The sequence below is a fragment of the Nomascus leucogenys genome, chromosome 1a, assembly GCF_006542625.1.
Source record: "Nomascus leucogenys isolate Asia chromosome 1a, Asia_NLE_v1, whole genome shotgun sequence".
Taxonomy (NCBI): Eukaryota; Metazoa; Chordata; class Mammalia; order Primates; family Hylobatidae; genus Nomascus; species Nomascus leucogenys.
In genome coordinates, this window is record NC_044381.1 from 78465137 (window position 1) to 78483093 (window position 17957).

Genomic DNA, 17957 nt, shown 5'->3' on the forward strand with positions numbered 1-17957 from the left:
TAACTTGTGAACTCTTAATTCTTAATACAAATTACATTTGGTTGAGAGATCAGTATATCTGTATTTCCCCATCTAAAGTTCCCATAGCCATCAGTCAAGGAAGGGAGGAGAAGAAGCACCTTCCACTTCATCCCGGAGGGGGTGGAGTTCAGACACTGCTTCTAAGAGCAGGCCCCCATCTCTTCACTGCCCTGGCTTTATTCCCCAGTCACCCTCACCCTCATTTGATTCCATTTGCCAGGAAGGGATGAGGAAAGTAGAACCAAGGATTTTTATTGTTTGTGTTTCCCACCACGGTCTGTCTCAGAGGCAGAACGTGAGAAGTCTGGAATTTCACCCTGGTCCTCTCTGCACAGCCCCCGGTGCCACCCATAAAGATGTCCATTCCAAGTGAAAGCCACTGCACTTCAAAAGCAGCAGAGATGGGTTCTCCTTCATGTTCCCTGTATGTGAGGGAGAGAACCAAACACCAGGGTCAAACAGAGGCACTTCCAAACCTGTGCCTTATTTCTGGGGAGAAAAAAAAGTGAGACTGATTGAGTCTGGGACATGGTAGCTTTCTGTCTCAGAAAGCTGGGCAGGACCAGAGAAAGTGGCTTTGTGAAATGCAGGGACAAAGCTAGCTGAGGGCTCTGCTCTTTCTCAGCTGACCGTTAGGGGAATCACGGCAGGCCTTCCCCTCCCAGCTGACTTGGAGCCACACAGCGGCTTCCACGTGACTCCATGGCCAGCGCGACAAATGCATGGTCTTGGCTGAGGAAGCACAGGGGCTGAGGGGATGACTGGATCCCAGGTCCCAGGAGAGATAGCGAGACATGTTGGAAACACTGTGTCTGGAATCTTGTGCTTGACTGCTCAGGAATGCGTGGTTTGGGTAAATTTCTGGTTTGACTTACAGGAAGGTCTGATGGGGGCAGAGCGGGAATGTTGTAACAGCCCTAGATCACCTTGGAAAAATACTGTTCGCCTGCTAGCCCGGAACTGCCATTCCAGGAAGCAGTTGCTGGTGAATCAGCAGCCTCCTCTTTCCTTGTGGCTCCAGGAAGCACATGAAGGGCCTCCCCCGCCTCCTCTCCAGGGAGGGAAATGCCCACTAGCCATGTACAGGCTCTTCTGGAAGGGAAAGAGGTGGGGACTCCATGGCAGATACTCTATTCTGCCCCACCCTCCACCCCGCAACACACACAGGGAGTTGGAAAAGGGATGAGAGACCCCTAAGCCTCAGACTCAGGCTTTTGATGTAGAAAATCATACATCGTTTCTAAGTCTCTTGTCTGGAGTTCACAACAATAAAACTAGGTAGAAATCTCTACACGCTGCTTGGCATGGGTTACGTTTGCCTCAACATAATGTCTGTCTCTTACCTGCAGAGCCAGCCTGGGGCTGAGAAACTCACAGGAGGTTGTCGGTTGGCTGTGGTCAAGCGGCTGTTTGGGCATGAGGGCCATTTGTACTCAAGGTCAAGGGGCAGCCTCAGTAGGTCATTAGGCAGCTGGAAGAGTCTTGGGAAAAGGTAGGGGGACCATAATGCCAGCTGTCCATTCCCTTCAAGGGCCCTTTGGTGCCTCCGCCTGGGTGGAGAGTCCCTGCTTTCTGCCTTTCCAGTGGCCAATCTCTGGCCTCCTCCTGAGGTTGCTGCTGTCCCTGGAACAGCTTTGGGCTAGTTGACACACAGTTATGCCTCAATTTCCCTATAGCTACATGGAGCTAATTAAACAGTGGACGGATTTGGAGAGGTGGATCATTTCAGATTTGCTCCTGGATTTTCACCCCCACTTGAGAGAGAGCTAAATCTCCTTCTTTCTTGCTCTCTCTTTTGCTCTTTTTCTCCTTATATGTGTCTGACTCACCTCTGTGTGGTTACATTTAAACACCAGTTTAGATCTCAATGACCCACATTCAGCCTTAGTGACTATGAAAGCAAGTCCTTGCTCACTGATGACTCAGGAGAACTGGGGCCTTGAAAGATGAGCTGAGTCAATGAATGTGAGCTGTGGAGTTTTTACCACTCCCCCTCTCCCGATCCTTTTGTAATGTACCCACTCCCTTAGCTTTCGCTGAGCGTCAGTGTCCTTGGCCTTCCAGGGCTTGTGTGAGTACGTGGAGGAATCAAGGGAGAGGTGGGTGAGACGGCCACAACCACCCTCCGTGACTCTTCATCCTCGAGGCCTTTAGGACAGGTGCCCCCAGGCTCCAGGGGAGGCAGGCAGCTGTGTAGGCTGCAGCGATGTGAACGGGGAAGCCGAGAGGAAGGTGTTGGGACAGGAGCCAGCTCTAAGCAACCTCCTACAGGTGATGGTTTTGGCTTCAACTGTTGGCCAGAGCCCTCCAGCAGAGAGGGGGAATTTATATACTACTGTGAAACTTCTAGATAAACCCGAAGTCAGGGTAGATGAAGGTAGAGGGGAGAGAAGGACCTCCCAAGGACCAGCGCCTGGAGTTCATTTCCTGCCCTTAGAAACAATGTCACCCTCATTTCTCTCCTTTCTCTACCTGCCTTTGCTCAGTTTCCATTCACTGCCTCTGTTACTTTTGGTTGTTTATGGTTAAGTCCAGTGGTTCTCATCAGCCATACTTGGAAACTTGTTAGAAGTATAAATTCTCAGACCCCATCCCAGGCCTACTGAATCAGCAACCCTGGGGTGGGGCCAGCAGATCTGTGTTTTAACTAGCCCGCCAGCTGATTCTAACATCTGCTCAAGTCTGAGGACCCCTGGTCTCACCTCTCTCCCCAGTTAGGCTACAGCCTCCTGGAAAGTACTGACTTGAGAGGGCTTAGTGTAGTCCTGGGCACCCAAGGACTCAGCTCTGTGCAGGAACTGTACCAGGAAAGTAGAAAGAAGATTCAAGGAGGCAGTCTGGTCATGATCAGAGTTTGAACCCAAGGGTTAGGACCTGGGTTCCAGTTGGGTGACCTTGGCCAAGTCACTTACTTCTCAGACTCTCTGGTTCCTCCTCAGTAAAGTAGATGGAAGAACTGGGTCTCTGGGGTTTGGGTAGTTCTCATGTCTAGAAATCTGGATCTGGCCAGGGCCTGGCTCGTGATTCCTCTCCTGCGTGTGCTGGCTCTGCCCAGCCCCAGTGGAAGAGTCAGCATGTGGGGGAGGAATAACGAGGCAGGCCCTGTGCTTCTCCTGGTCCTCAGGCAGTTATTGTTTGTGAATGTGCGATATGGAGAGGGAGAGAGAGATCTGAATCTAGAAATGAATTAGAAACATATTAGGAGAAGCCAGAGCCTGCAACAGAAATGAAGCCCGTCCTTTGAGTGTTTGCCCCCGGCAAGTTGAAGGTGGAGTCCCTCTGTCAGGAGCTCAATTGAACTGGGAGAGGGAGCGCTGAGCTACCAGGTGTCACAATAGTCAATGAAGGCAACAAGCCCAAAACAAAAGAGTCAAGCTTTCAATCATGTCCTGCAATGGTATGAGCAAGTATCTGAAACCAGAGAAAGCATGGACTCTCCCTGTTCCATTTCCCCCATGGAACACACAGGGGCCCAGGGTCAAGTAGATCCGCAGGAATGTGGGGTTGGGATGGTCTCACTGCTAACAGAGCCCTGAACAAAAGGCTCTGGAAGTTTTATGGACTCTGGGGCCGAGAGCAAGGGAGGGGGAAGACTAGGAGTGGAAGTACTAGGTTCTGAGTCATTGTGGGGAAAAGTGGCTTCAAGGTTTCTCTCCCTTCCCTGCCCCACCCAAAGGAGGCCTCAGCAGAGGCGCCTAAAGAACACCTCTCCCCAAGGCTTCTGATAAACCCAAGAATGAAGGCTCAGGGGCTAGGAATGCAAATATGTGATGACTATGACCAGTCAGAGAGACCTGAGACCTTGAGAGCTCCCTCCAGAGACTGCCACGCATAGGCTGTGCCCCAAGTCTGGGGTAAGGGTCAGCTTTCCCTGAGTTTGTGGTCAGGCCTGAAAAATCACACACAAATTTTTCACCAGGAGGCCCAGGGAGATACTATGTGGCCTCTTCTCCCGCCTACCTCTTCTGAGCCACCCTTTCCAGCTGTCAGGCAAGTATCAGGGCACCTACCTCTGAACAGAAGGGCAGTGACTTTCTCCAGGTGGAAATCACTTTTCATCCAAATGTCTAGGCTCAAATCTCTTGGTTCCTGCATTTTAAGTTATGGGTATCTCTGGGAAATAATTGAGAGGACTAAGTACAAACACCCATCAAGCCTTCACATTATTGGCATGTATAAGATTCTGTTAGGTCAAGTGGCACCCTCCTTACCCTTTTTCTGAGGATGACCATGTGTTAATTGCTACAGATCAGAACTGTCTTCCTGAAAGTTGTCCAGGGCTGTGGGAAAAAAGTTGAATATTTCAGTGCAAGTTCTATTGACACTAAAGCTAACACTGAATCACTCACTTATCCCAGCCTATGCTTTTTTATTTTTTTTTTTTGACAGGGTCTTACCCTGTCACTCAGGGTGGTTGGAGTGGCATGATCTTGGCTCACTGCAACCTCTGCCTCCTGGGTTCAAGAGATTCTCCCACCTTAGCCTTCTGAGTAGGTAGGACTACAGGCACACGCCACCACATCCAGCTAATTTTTGTATTTTGGTAGAGATAGGGTTTCGCCATGTTGGCCAGGCTGGTCTTGAACTACTAACCTCAAGTGATCCACCACCTCAACCTCCCTAAGTGCTGGATTACAGGCAGGAGCCACTGTGCCTGGCCTAGCCTATACTATTTTCTTTATATTATATACTTATATGTCCTGTCTTTTCTATCAGATTGTTAATTGTAAGCTTCCTGAGGACAAAGATGATGTCTTACGTGTCTATATGGCACCCAGAGTATTTTGCTGTCAAATACATACTGCTCAGATAAGCTTTCAGGATATAGGACCTCAGATACCCACAAAACCATGTCTTCTAGTGTTGTCTGGAAATAAGTCTTGTGTTTATTTACTTTTACATATAACTGTATCTCATCTTCCCAGGAAGATTGGAAATATATTCATGTTTAAGGCATCACATTAGCTGACTCATCATTAGCTGTCAACAAATAAATACTTCACAATTAGATTTCTGGGAACAGTCTTCACCAAGAGACAGAAAGTTAACTGGAACTAAAATTTTAATCCTCTCAAACTCCAAGAAGACCTGTTTTCCAGGCATGATCCAACAGAACCGCTGCTTTTTAGAGTCCCTTGGAGAGGCTATTTCTGAGGACAGCAAGCTAACAGGATCAGCCCCTACCACCCTTTGCTTCAATTTGCCCTAGTACTCAGACTTAATTGGTGGGGATATGGGTATGTTATAAAGCGCTTGGAGATTATTTGTTATAATTCATCAGGGCCACCATTTGAAATTGGCCAGCACAATCATCCCTACTTGACCATAGTAATCAAGATGTGGCTGAGAAAGAAGGAGTGTTTGTTTCAACAAGCCAGAGAGCCTGTCTTCTGCTTCCTAAATGGACAATTTATATAATTTAGATAGAGAGGCATCTTCCACTCTAGGCATGTACAACCCACCCCGCCACCCCAGTACATTCTTGTCTTTCCTTACATTTACCCATCCCTCCTGCCCCTCCTGCTTTTTTGAAGGTGAGTGAGCAGGTCCCAGGTTTACAGCTCAGTTGGACTGAGGTTGCCCCATCTTCTCTGGTGATTTCTCTGTCTTGTGGTCAGGAGCCAGACTCTGGGTCTGTTCAACTATGTAGAGGAAAGGTGACTAGAGAAGTTCCACTTCAGTATTCCTCTAGGGATCAGAGATTCTGACTGCTCAACAAACTTACCTGGAGGAGAATTTTAATAATATGGCTTCCTGGAACTTTCCCTGAAACATTCTGATTCAGTCAGTCTGGGGTGAAGCTCAATTGGCTATATTTTTCTAAATCTTTATAGATGATTCTGATGCACTGGCAAGTTTGGACATTGGATAAATTCTAAGCTCTTTGAGATCAGGAAACATATGAATCTCCCATTCTGTACCCCACAATGACTAACTCAGCACCTGGCACACAGCAACACTTTAGAAATTGTTATTGAGTCAATGAACAAATGGATGGTTGAAAATAGGGTGATGGATTGGGAGTACAGTCAACTTAGCATCTTTTAAAATAATTTTTAAATTGACAAATAATAATTGTACACACTCATGGGGTACATAGTGATGTTTTGATATGTATCATGTACATATCAAAACAGGGTAATTGATCAGGGTAATTGGCATATCCATTCTCTCAAATATTTATCATTTCTTTGTGTTGGAAACATTGAATATCCTCCTTCTAGCTATTTGAAATTATATATTGTTAACTATAATCATCCCACGGTGGTATAGAACAGTACAGTTTATTCTTCCTATCTAGCTGTAATTGTGTTTACTTTAACAAATCTCTCCCTATTCATCACTCCTCAGCCTCCAGTGTCCTCTGTTCTACTGTTTACTTCTATGAGATCAACTGGGTTTTTTTAGCTTTCACATGTAAGAACATACAGTGTTTAACTTTGCCTTCCTGGTTATTTCATTCAACATAATGTCTCTCCATTCTACCCATGTTGCTGCACATGATAGGATTGTATTCTTTTTTATGGCTGAGTTGTATTCCATTGTTAAATATACACACACACACACACACACACACACACACACACGTTTCCTTTATCCATTCTTTTTTTCTTCTGGACACCTGGTCAACCTAGCATCTTACCTAAAGGCTAGGCAAGGGCCAATGGAGGCAGAAGGCCAAACCAGTCACAGTGGGGCCAGGGATAGGAATCAGGCAGCAGCGTGGGGGTGGAAATAGAAGAAAACTTAGGTAATTTGATCCCCAAGTGGGAGAACATGACCCCTGTCCTTGAAAATGCCACTACTTTCAGTGATGCTGCTGCTTGCTGCCCCTGTGCTGGGACTTACAGGCCTTCCGCTCTCCAGTCCCACCTAAGAAAGCAAATTGGATCGGTCACTTCCCTGTTTAAGCCTTCCAAGGCCCTGCATTGTTCTCAGGATGAAGTCAATGCTCCTTTCTCTGGCTGAGTCCTGGCTCCTCCTCAGCCCGTCACTGCTACTCGCCCTCATCTCTCTATGCCCACCGGCCACCCTGCCTTCCTGCAGATCCTATCGCCTGCGGTGTTCTTTCACCAGCCTGTCCTCTCTGCCTGCAATGCTCATTCCCTGCCCCCGTGTCCCCTAGCAAACTCCCATGCGACCATTAAATTACAGCCTAAAAACATCCGCTTCTCTTTTCCCCGGGGGGCTGCCAGTTCCCTGGGGTAGAGGTCAGTCTGTTGTGTCCAAAGCCTAGCCAGTAGATGCTCCCATGTTTGTTGAATGAACAGAAGTTGGGACGGGAAACCAACAGACGCTCAGGACGGGTTTGTTTTTGTTCCTGTAAGACTGGATTGATTCTGCAGAGGCACAAAGAAGCCCGTTGATTTAGATCTATCGAGGAATTGGGGTAGGGGCAGGGGTGGCAGTTTTGCTAAGAAGAAAAGCAGGTGAAAGTGGGAGATTCCAGAAGAGACCAGAGAGAAGGCAGTGTGTCATGCCCAATCTGCCGCTAGGGTCAAAGACCAGCTGCCTGGTCACACTCGGCCAAGGCAGGCTGCGGGGCTGGCTCCAACCCTAAGCAAAGCCAGGCAGCCGCCCAGGTGGGTGAAGGTTGCAGTTTGCGCTCAGGCGTGACGCCGGGGTGCAGGTGGGAGCGGCGCCCGGGTGCGTGGGCGCAGCGCTCGCCCGCCCGCGGTCAGGCTCACCGCGGGAACCGGTCAGGTGCGCCGTGCGGGGCGGGGCGGAGGCAGGGCGTGCGCCCCCAGGCTGGTGCCTGGGGCAGAGGATTCGCCTGCCTGACGCGCTGATGCCTTGATTTGGTCTGACAAGTGGAGGCTGCTTTGAGAAGCGGCCTGGATTTTTGACATTCAGGAAGCTAGAAATAACCAGCTGGGGTCCTGGCGCTCTGGCCGCAAATGTCTTGCCCTTTCCAGGCAACTGCCAGATTGAAGGGGCTTTTCCCCAGTGTAGACCTGTGCTCTGTGTGCTAGGAGGCCTAGGTTCCAGTCCAGGCTCAGCTTCTGACTCCCTACTTTAGGAGGAATCACTGAGTTGACTGCAGCTCGGCTTCTGCTCTGTAAAATGGGCCTGTTGCTAGCTGAGCCTCTTCTGCCTCTGGTAGAAAATGATTCCAAGTGGCTGCCCTGTCCACCCTAATCCCATGGCCCGAACTTGATGTCTGCTGCTTCTAGAAGCCTAGTGCTCCAAATATCTGCTCTGGGAGGGACTTGCAGATGATCCTGATTGGAAATGAGGCTGATTAACCTTTTGTGTATCATTGACTCTATGAGAATCTGTTGAAACCTAGGGGCTCTTACCCTAGACAAATTAACACACCAGCCAGATATAGCTTACAAGGGCAGAGAGTTGCTGGTTTGAACCACAGACCCCGGTTTAACATCTGTAATCTAGTCAACCCCTCCTCTTTCTTGAAGGCTGAACCAAGCACGAAGGGTTTTCCCCACCTTCCAATCCTCATACATGCAGACACCCCCTTTTCCTGTTTTCTCCCTTCAATCATCTTCCTCACCATCCCCCATGCTTGGGCACGCTCAGGAGGGAAATTGTCCTATAAATATCTGTAAAAGGCATGATATGTCCTGTAGCAGAGAAAGCAAAAAATAAAAATATAATTCCCCCACCCCTGGCATGGCACGTGCAGAGATCTGCCTGATCCTTCTCTCCCATAAGCCTCGGGGGTGGGTAAAAAAAAGTGAGAGGTGAAGCTGCTGCAGTGAAGTACTCCTTCAAAATCTTCAGTACCCTTCAGAGTCAGCGCTGTCATCACTATCACATAAACTATACAACTCCAACATCAACCAGCAGCCGCCTGGCTGGCAGCATGAAGAGCCAGTGCAATTTTGCACAGTGGCTTGCTTGCGCAAGGTATTGCCTGGCAAATGGGCTTCTTGTGCAATGGGGAACCACAGGGAGGGGCCTGTTAAATGTACCTGAAAGAAACAGCTCTAACAATGGATGATTCAACAGGCTAGTAATTGGCGCTCACTCTTACCACATTGTTTTGATAAAATGACATAGCCCAGCTGGGGATATGAAGGCAGTAAGTAGACAAGCTAACCTCTTGCTACTCAAATTGTGGATGAGAGCCAGCGACATCCCATCACCAGAAGCTTGATAGAAAGGCCAGGCTCTGTCCCCGACCTATTGAAAGGAGATCTGCATTTTAACATGATTGCGAGAGGATCCACATCTTAACGTTTCAGAAGCCTAATCCAAAGTCTTCTGTTAATGATCATTAGAGTCCCAGCCACCCCCCACTTCCCCCTGGGAAAACCACAACAAATAGACCAAATCCCTCCAAGCTCTGCTCATAAGAAGAACCCACAACCCACAGACACCCCCTCACTCAACTAGAGACCTCACCCACCTGTTTGCAGAGCCACCCACCTTGGGCCAGTTCTTTTCTATTATTTAATCTTCTGGGAAGACAGAGGTCTTCTATTTGGAGATAAAAATGACAAAGGAGAACCTCCTGAACAGAATCCAGTTTGCCTTTAGCTTTAGCCATCTCTCTGACCTCAGTGCTGCTGGACTCAGTTCCAAGATCTAACTGTCAAATGCTTTAGGGGAAATGGGAGGAGGAGAAGTCCCTGGAGTAACCCATGTGCACAGCCTGGCACTGTTTTCACTTGCCCTTGGAAATGAAGGTGCAGAAACCCTGGGAGGTAAGGAGGGCACAGACTAGTGACTTCCAGTGTGGGACAGAGGGGGAAAGATGGAAGAGAAGTGCAGAAAAACACTCAGGAAAAGACAGGCTGGAGTGATGCCTGCTGAGACAGGGCCCTGACCTCCCAGGACTTCCCTTTCTGCCTGTTCTGTAGAAATGCCTCGGGTTTTGTGGTTTAGGAAAAGAGATGCTTAGCAAGCTTATAGAAAATGTAATGTGGGCACTTTGTTGCTGTCCTGGCTTTTAAAGGACTCAGAAGCAGATCAGCTTCAAGGTGTTGGTTACTCTGTTTGCAGCCTTAGAAAGACATCCTTGATGTTTTATTCTTCTGCCTTTGCTAAGAGCTGGAAACTCTCCCTGGGCAAATGGCTCACCTTGAAAGAGATGCTATTGTAGCTGAAAATGTGTTAGCTTCACTTCCAATCTCTGGTTTCTTGTGGGAAGTAACTGCTGCTGTGGTATATATGCCCTGTGCCTTTTATTGCATCTTTACCTCGGTGGACACAGCTGGTTGAAACTCAGTAAAACTTATGTTTCCATGGAGATTGATTCAGACAACAGGAAAAATAAGTGTAAAAAAACTGCACAGTACAAGGGCTAGATTCAGGTTGTAGAACAAAGTGATTATTACTTAGAATCCTGGATTAGTAAGAGAATCAGAAAGACGCTGAGATTACCTAGTGTTATCGCCATCCATGTGAAATGCAGAATAAAACTTTTTCCCCACCACATAGATGTTGGGCAGTTTATTATAGATGCTACAAAGGGATTTATTATATTTTTCCCAAAATGGTTAATTAGAGGCATCCCAAATTACAACTCCTTTAACATAACTCCCAGCTCCATGCAGCCTACTTACTATGGGCCCAGCTACTGACAGCTCAGCTTTCTTTGCCAATCCAACTTTTTTTCCCAATACGCTCAAACTTTTCTTCTCCAAGAAGACTTCCTGAATGATCCCAGTTCATAGGGATCTCATCCTTAATGCAGGGGAAATTCACTGTTCTGGAATAGTCCACCATACCATCACACTCTTCTTTTTGTGTAATCCTGGAATTCTCCAGTTGTTTTATTCTTGCCTGTCTACACAGATAGATCAGTAGCCTTCAATAGTCTGCATCTCCTGTTATCTTGCAGCCTTCTACTATAAACAGTAGGTGCTTTACTTATGCCAGTTGGGTTGACCTAGACAGTAGTCTCTAAGTAGCAGTCCTTTGCTCATCCATCTGAAACCAACGACCTCTTAGGCAGGCTGAGAAAGGGTTAGGACTGTTGACTCTGGGACATCCTTGGCTCTGTATGGTTGTTGTTTTTAAAAGCAGGGGTTTTGTCTCCAGTGCATTGAAGAGATAAAACCCCATTGTCAGCATATTTCTTCAGGATCTTTCTGTGTTAGATCTCACTGCCAAGCCAGAGTCCCCACACACAGACTCTCACTTTTCCCCCAGCAACAGGCCGAAGTGAGGCAAGTAGCAGAATGTGCTCAAATCATGGCCTATTCTTAATAAAAGAAACCAGGACAGCTTGGGGGCTGGCTCATCTCTTCTCAAATTCTCCTAGTGTTCTGAAAAAAATGTATGAAACGAATAGATTTGTTTTATTTGCAGGTATCAATGCTTCTCCGAAAGCAGTTGTTTGGGTGGCTGGAATATCAGTAGTCATTGACCAATAAGGCTTGCAGGTGTGAATCAGAGCAGTATTCTGGACTTCCAGAGTAGAGCTGCCATCTACTACTCTACATCACCTTCATCCTTACTGAATCACTGAGACCATTCATTCATTCACAAGCAGTTGTGTCTGCTACATGCCAGGCACTTGTAGTAGGCATTAGAGATACAATGGCAAGTGAAACAGACACTGCATATAATCTACTGAGAGAGACTGGGAATTAATTCAATAAGTAAAAGTAAGTATATAATTATCAATTGTGATAAAGGCCCTGAAGCAAAAGAATAGGATGTTCTGCAAGAATATTACAAGAGCTTTATCTGATCTAATGGGTATGGGGAGGGGAAGCCTCAGGGAACGCTTCTCAGGGGAAGTGACATTTGAGCTGAGCATTGAAAGAAGAATAAAAATTTAAAAATAAAGTGGGGGCCAGGTGCAGTGGCTCACACCTGTAATCCTAGCACTTTGGGAGGCCGAGGCAGATGGATCACTTGAGGTCAGGAGTTCGAAACCATCCTGGCCAACATAGTGAAACACCTTCTCTACTAAAAATACAGAAAAATTACCTGGGTGTGGTGGCAGGTGCCTGTAATCCCACCCACTTGGGAGGCTGAGGCAGGAGAACTGTTTGAACCTGGGAGGCGGAGGTTTCAGTGAACCAAGATCGTACCACTGCACTCCAGCCTGGGCGACAGAGTGAGACTCCATCTCAAAAAAAAAAAAAAAAAGTGAAGAGGGGTTAGAGAGTGCTCAAGATACAAAGAGTTAGTTCATTGAAGGAACTGGAGTAAAGTCCTTGTGGCTGGATTAAAGGGGATGAGCAAAACAAAGATATAAAGAGGTAGGCAGGGGCTGGATCACATGTACACACAGTGTTGACGACTTTGGCCTTTATTTTGGAACAGTGGAAGTCCGTTTTAAGCAGAGGATGAGAACATTAAATTTATGTGTCCAGAAGATTGCTCTGATGAGACAAGCGATAAACAAAAACATCATTACTCAGGTCTCGTCCAACTCTTCCATTGTATATTCTAATAAACCACCCAAGTTCTGCTTTCATAGCTCTGAGCCAAAGTGAGTTATACGTCCCCAGGCCCACTGAAAATCCCAGAGAGCTTACTGAATGGCGTGGGGGCCCTGGTAAAACTCACTGTTCAGGCATTTGAATCTGGGCCACTTTATTACTATCAGCATTTTGCCTCCACTGCCAAGGAATAAATCCTTAAAATTATAACCTTTGGGTCCCCATGCCCAGGCAGGCTCACTTCTCTTGGATCACAATAATCATGGTTTTGACTATGAATTTCCGATCCCAAATTAAATGATTAACCCAAGGTCAATGAGCTAGTCAGCTGCCAAACCAAGGACAGATTTTCAGTTCCCTGAACTCAAGGCAGATGCACTTCTCAGGAATGCTGTCAGAGGCTTAGAAAAAGAAAGTGTTCCGTGTTCCCAAAACATGTAAACTTATTCTTTGATATTCATGTTTATTCTATGACTCAGAAGTTCCCACGATCATTTTCTGGGGTGCTCAGAAACTCTCTTTGAGGGGGAAATGATTCCTTACTTGAAAAGTATTTTTAGCCAAGTTGGTTCTTTCATAGCGGTGAGCATCCTTTGAGGATGATGCTGGCTTTCTCGTGGGCTGCCCCACCTTGCTATTTCCTGAAGCTACTGGAACAGTTGAAATAGGCATATGAATAACCCCTGGGTTGCCAAAAAGACACCTCAATCCTTAACAGGTTTTGATCTGAAAAGGAGTGGTTTGTTCACTTGATTTGCTTTACGAATTTTGCAACATTGGCAGGTCGTGCCTGGGCCTTTCCCAGCCCTCTCTGCAGAAATGAGAACCAGGATTACTCATCCTTCTGTATTTTAAAGGAATTCCAGGAGTGCTCAGACAAGCTGCTGAAAAAAAACTGGTGTTATTTGACAACTTCTGAGCATGGATGTTTCAGGCCCCGGTAATGCCATGAAAACAGAAATGGCCGGTAATGCCACGAAAACAGAAATGGCCCTTGTGCCAGAGGTAGCATTCTACTTCCATCAAGGGAGGTGGCAAGGCACGCGGGGTTTTTGAGGTGGCTCCCCAGAAGAGAGGCAGCTGGAAAAATCGGACCTACATGCCCCAGTTTTGTCCTTGCAGGCAGAGCTCCTCCTTCAACCCACTTCTCATTCTATGAGCTGATCTGTCCTGACAGCTGCCAAATTAGTCCTCTCATTCCTGGAGCTCGCTTTGGCACTCTCACGAATGTTTCTTTCAACGTCCGCTCTTCATTTAAAACGTTGCTCAGCCTTACTTCGGGGGTGAAATAAACGGCCTTAAAATTTCTCATAGAAAAGCGCAGTTTCAACCAGCAAATAGGTTCCAAAGAATATGTAAATTATGGTGCTAGAACTTACCCACCAAATTCAAATCTGTATTTGGATATAAATGTTCTATAAACAGTTCTGAAGAACACACACGTCAGAAGCAATTCCATGATGCCTGTTACCGTCTTTCTGTAATTTTTCAAATTTTTTTATCTTAAAATGACAAATAATCATTGTATATATTTATAGCATACAATGTGATGTTTGGATACATGTATATATTATGAAATGATCATATCAGGCTCTTAACATTTCCATCACCTCACATACTTATCAGTTCTTTGCGGTGAAAACATTCGAATCCATTCTTTTAGCAATTTTGAAGTATACATTATTATTAATTATAGTCACCTTGCTGTACAATTTCCTTTCTGGCCCATGCAACATTGGAATATCTTTTCTGTTTTATTCCTCCAAATTGGACCAGTCCCTCTGTTTGGGTCTAAGGCCATGTTGGCCAAAAAGCAGAATCTGAATCCAGTCTAGAGTCTGATGGGAATAAAGTGATGTGCTCCTCCCTCAGTTACTGACTGATCGTCCCGTCGGTCACCAACTGATGTGGTGGCTCTGAACAAACCACCTGACTGCTCTGTCCTCACTTTCTTTGTTTGCAGGAAAAGGATAATAATACTCTTATGGGAACTCACAGAGTTCTGGTGAAACATTTTTAATGTGCAGTACGTGGGTGAACTTTGCAGTTTAAAAATAGTATAGAAGTATAATCATGTTATTATGTGAAATAGTGTTCTCCAACCCATTCTCTCTATTCTCCCTGGAGGACAAACAAAAGTCGTGCCAAACTAAGCATTTGTGATGGCAGGCCTAATTTACGTCTTGTCCAGAGTGGAGAAAGCTGGCACTATTGTGAGATCCATCCACGGGTCCCTCAGAATACACACACTCTGCATCTCTGCCTTGTGTTTGCTTCCTTGCACTGTCTCCATGGCCTGTACCTCAGGTTGGGGTTAGGGGAGAAGTCAGTACCAATTCCTGGAGGCATAGTCTGTTGAATATTCACATAAATTCCACCAAACATTTTGGCCTGGCTGCCAATTTTTGGAGGGCTTGAAAAACAGTTTTGTGTGTGCACTGACTCTCACAGTGTCTTTCTTACAGTGAAAATTACTGGGGACAGAAACCAGTCCCTGCCATTCTTTTTTAATGATGCAGTGATTTCCAGACAGTGAGTAAATGCTTCTAAGGGCAAAGGGCTGTGGTTCCACAGCTGTCACCAACTAGCTGGCACGCCTGGGGTGTGGTTCTCCATTTCTCTGGACCTCATTTTTCTAAGTTGGAGGTATTCAAATACCATTCATTGAAACCCTTGGTATTATTATTATTATTATTTTGCATTTTGGGCATCTGTATAAAGTTTGAGCTAATAGAAAAAGTTTAAACACTGCTGCTTTCAGCACTAATCCTCTAATGCTCCAAAAATTCTACCAGAACCTCCACTGATTGCTTTATGAGATATTTATTTTCATCCAGTCCAAATTTTTCTTCTTTTTCCTTCAAAGCTAATAAATGTGGGGGAATAGTGGTTAGAAAGAGGTTATGGCAGCCAGGCACGGTGGCTAACGCCTGTAATCCCAGCACTTTGGGAGGCGGGGGCAGGCAGATCACAAGGTCAGGAGATCGAGATCATTCTGGCTAACACAGTGAAACCCCATCTCTACTAAAAACACACAAAAAATTAGCCGGGCATGGTGGCGGGCGCCTGTAGTCCCAGCTCCTCAGGAGGATGACGCAGGAGAATGGCGTGAACCCAGGAGGCGGAGCTTGCAGTGAGCCAAGATTGTGCCACTGCACTCCAGCCTGGGCGACAGAGTGAGGCTCTGTCTCAAGAAAGAAGGAAAGAAAGAAAAAGAGAGAGAGAGAGAGGTTATGGCCCTGATGTCTGGTAGATCAGGGATTCTCGACTTGATCCATCCAGTCTGGAAAGATTTTCTGTAGGAAGTGGTGAGAAGAGGGGTTTGGTCAGGTTAAATAGGAACCAGGACTGGAACCCTCATAGCATGGCCATCTCGCCAAAGAGTACAGGCAGAAGACAGAAAATTGCAGGTAACTCCTGAGCCTCTATACTAGCCAGTAATGAAATATGTACTTCTAGGATGGGTCCTATGTTCTGTCTTCCGAAGTAATCTTAATTAAAATAGACCAACATAAATGAAGAGATGGACAATTCATTAAAAACCTAAACTGTGCTATCTTCTAAAAGTGGCATAATTTGCTTAGTCTTCTGACTGTCAATAAGCTGTGAGTCCCATTGACCCCCAAATGTTGCTGTGTCTTTGCCAGGTAACAAAGGACCAAGACTAAATTTGGTGGGCCAGGGAGAGTGGCATCCCAGAGGAGGCCCCCAAAGGGAATCTGCTGCAAAATGAGTAAAGTCCTCAAACAATCCACCTGGCCTACCCCACTGTGCCCACCATTGTCTGCTGGGAAAGCGGGGATATCACACAACTAGAATCCATGTTCTCTTCTTCCATCTCCAGCAATTATTCCCTACCATGCAACCCTCCCAAGGGCCCCAGTCTAAAACTCTCTCCAAACTCAAAACGGTTTTTCTGGCAATGGAGAGATCTTGTGAACACATTGGGACTAGTAGATTTTTCTGAACTTATCCTTAAAGCTCTTCTCGAAACCACATGTTGATCCTCTGTCTATTTTCTCATCTCTCTGTTTCTCCCTCCACCCTCACTCTTCCTCTTTGGTGATGCCAAAATGTTTGTCCCTATGTCTGCTGTCATCCTCCGTCAGAGTCTTTCTACATAATGCTGAGCGCCTGGAAACCATCTCTCAGTAATGTGTTGTCACTTTAGCACTCTTACGAAGTCAAGAGGCAGATTTCTCAGGAAACATTTAAAAGGAGATTGAGTGTCTCTGCTTTGAATTATGGCACATGGAGAGAAAAGTCAAAACAGAGTATTATAATAGACTTAGAGAAATCCCAGGACTGAAGCTCCTTAAATATGTTTTATGACCTACTTGGAATGTGGCACAAGTTGTCTTTTTGGTTCATTTATTTAAAACAATTGTGTGACATCACTCTTTAGTCCCTGGCCTGTTTATCCCCAAGGCAATTGCTAATGAATGGTGCTGGCAACTGTAAGATGCTGTTTTATATACAACAGGTATTGTGGTCAACTCTGCTAATTTGCAGAACATACAGTTTTCTCACACAACAGATTTTGTTTTATCTAATCAGTGAGACAGAGAACCTTCAGAAGGGAAATTATGACTGGTAAATCACTATCTTTTTAAAGGGCAGAACTATTTAGATTTTAAAATAAAATCTTTTAATGCTAAATGCATCTTGCAGGTTTTTAAACTTTTAATTTTGAAGTAATTTCAAACTTATAAAAAATTACAAAAATAGTATAAGAAAAACTCCTGTATACCCTTCACCCAGATTCACCATTTTTGGGATAACTCACCACATTCACTTTGCTTCTCTCTGGATATGATCACCATCATCATCATCATCATCATCATCTGATACATTTCAGAATAAGTTTCAGAAATAAGTTTCAAATCATCATCGTCATCTGATCCATTTCAGAATAAGTTTCAAAATATTTATCCCTAAATATTTTGTGTATATTTTCTAAGAACGAAGACATTCTGTTACTACAAAGTATAATTACCAAAATCAGGAAATGTAATATAATACTATTATCTAATCTACAGATCTTGTTCAAATTTTGTTAGTTACCTCAAAAATATTCTTAACAGCGTTTTGTTTTGTTTTGTTTTCTGGACCAGCTCTCGCAGGTTGTGATAGGAGAAACGTTCATTGTCATTTACTTCTAAATATTTTATCATTTCTATTGTAAATTCCTCTTTAATCCATGTTTTAGAAGGTTTTTTTTTTTACTAGTTTCCAAACATGTTGTAATTATTATTTTTAACTTCCTTTCATTGTTGATTTCAAATTTCATTGCACTGTAGTCAAAAAAACAATGGTCTCTCTGACAGTCCTTTCGCTCTTGTGGGGACTTCTTTTGTGATTTTAATAGGAGGTAAGATTATGTAAAAATGTATTTGAATCTACTGTTGGGCATAAGGACTTTTTTCTATATATCTAGTAGATTTGTTGTTGTTTAAACCTTTTCAGTTCTTGCTAAACTTTCATTTTACTTTATCTCAGTAACCTACACGATTGGAGGTTTGGCGATTTCTCCTAATTCTCTCAGCTTTGGCTTTGTGGTTTTCAGAGTTATGC

General features: G+C 45.2%; 1 long non-coding RNA gene across 5 annotated transcripts in view; it reads right to left on the reverse strand.

Moving 5' to 3' along the window:
• The window catches only part of LOC105739262, a 94596-nt gene continuing 76639 nt past the window's right edge, over window positions 1-17957 (reverse strand). For 2 of the 5 annotated variants that reach the window (XR_004029750.1, XR_004029748.1), the window contains 3 exons: window positions 9083-9165; window positions 4233-4301; window positions 1-4154 (listed from right to left, as the gene is read on the reverse strand). This is a non-coding gene — a long non-coding RNA (uncharacterized LOC105739262). The remainder of the gene's footprint in view (window positions 4155-4232; window positions 4302-9082; window positions 9166-17957) is intronic. The other 3 variants (XR_004029754.1, XR_004029752.1, XR_004029749.1) reach the window with 3 other exon arrangements.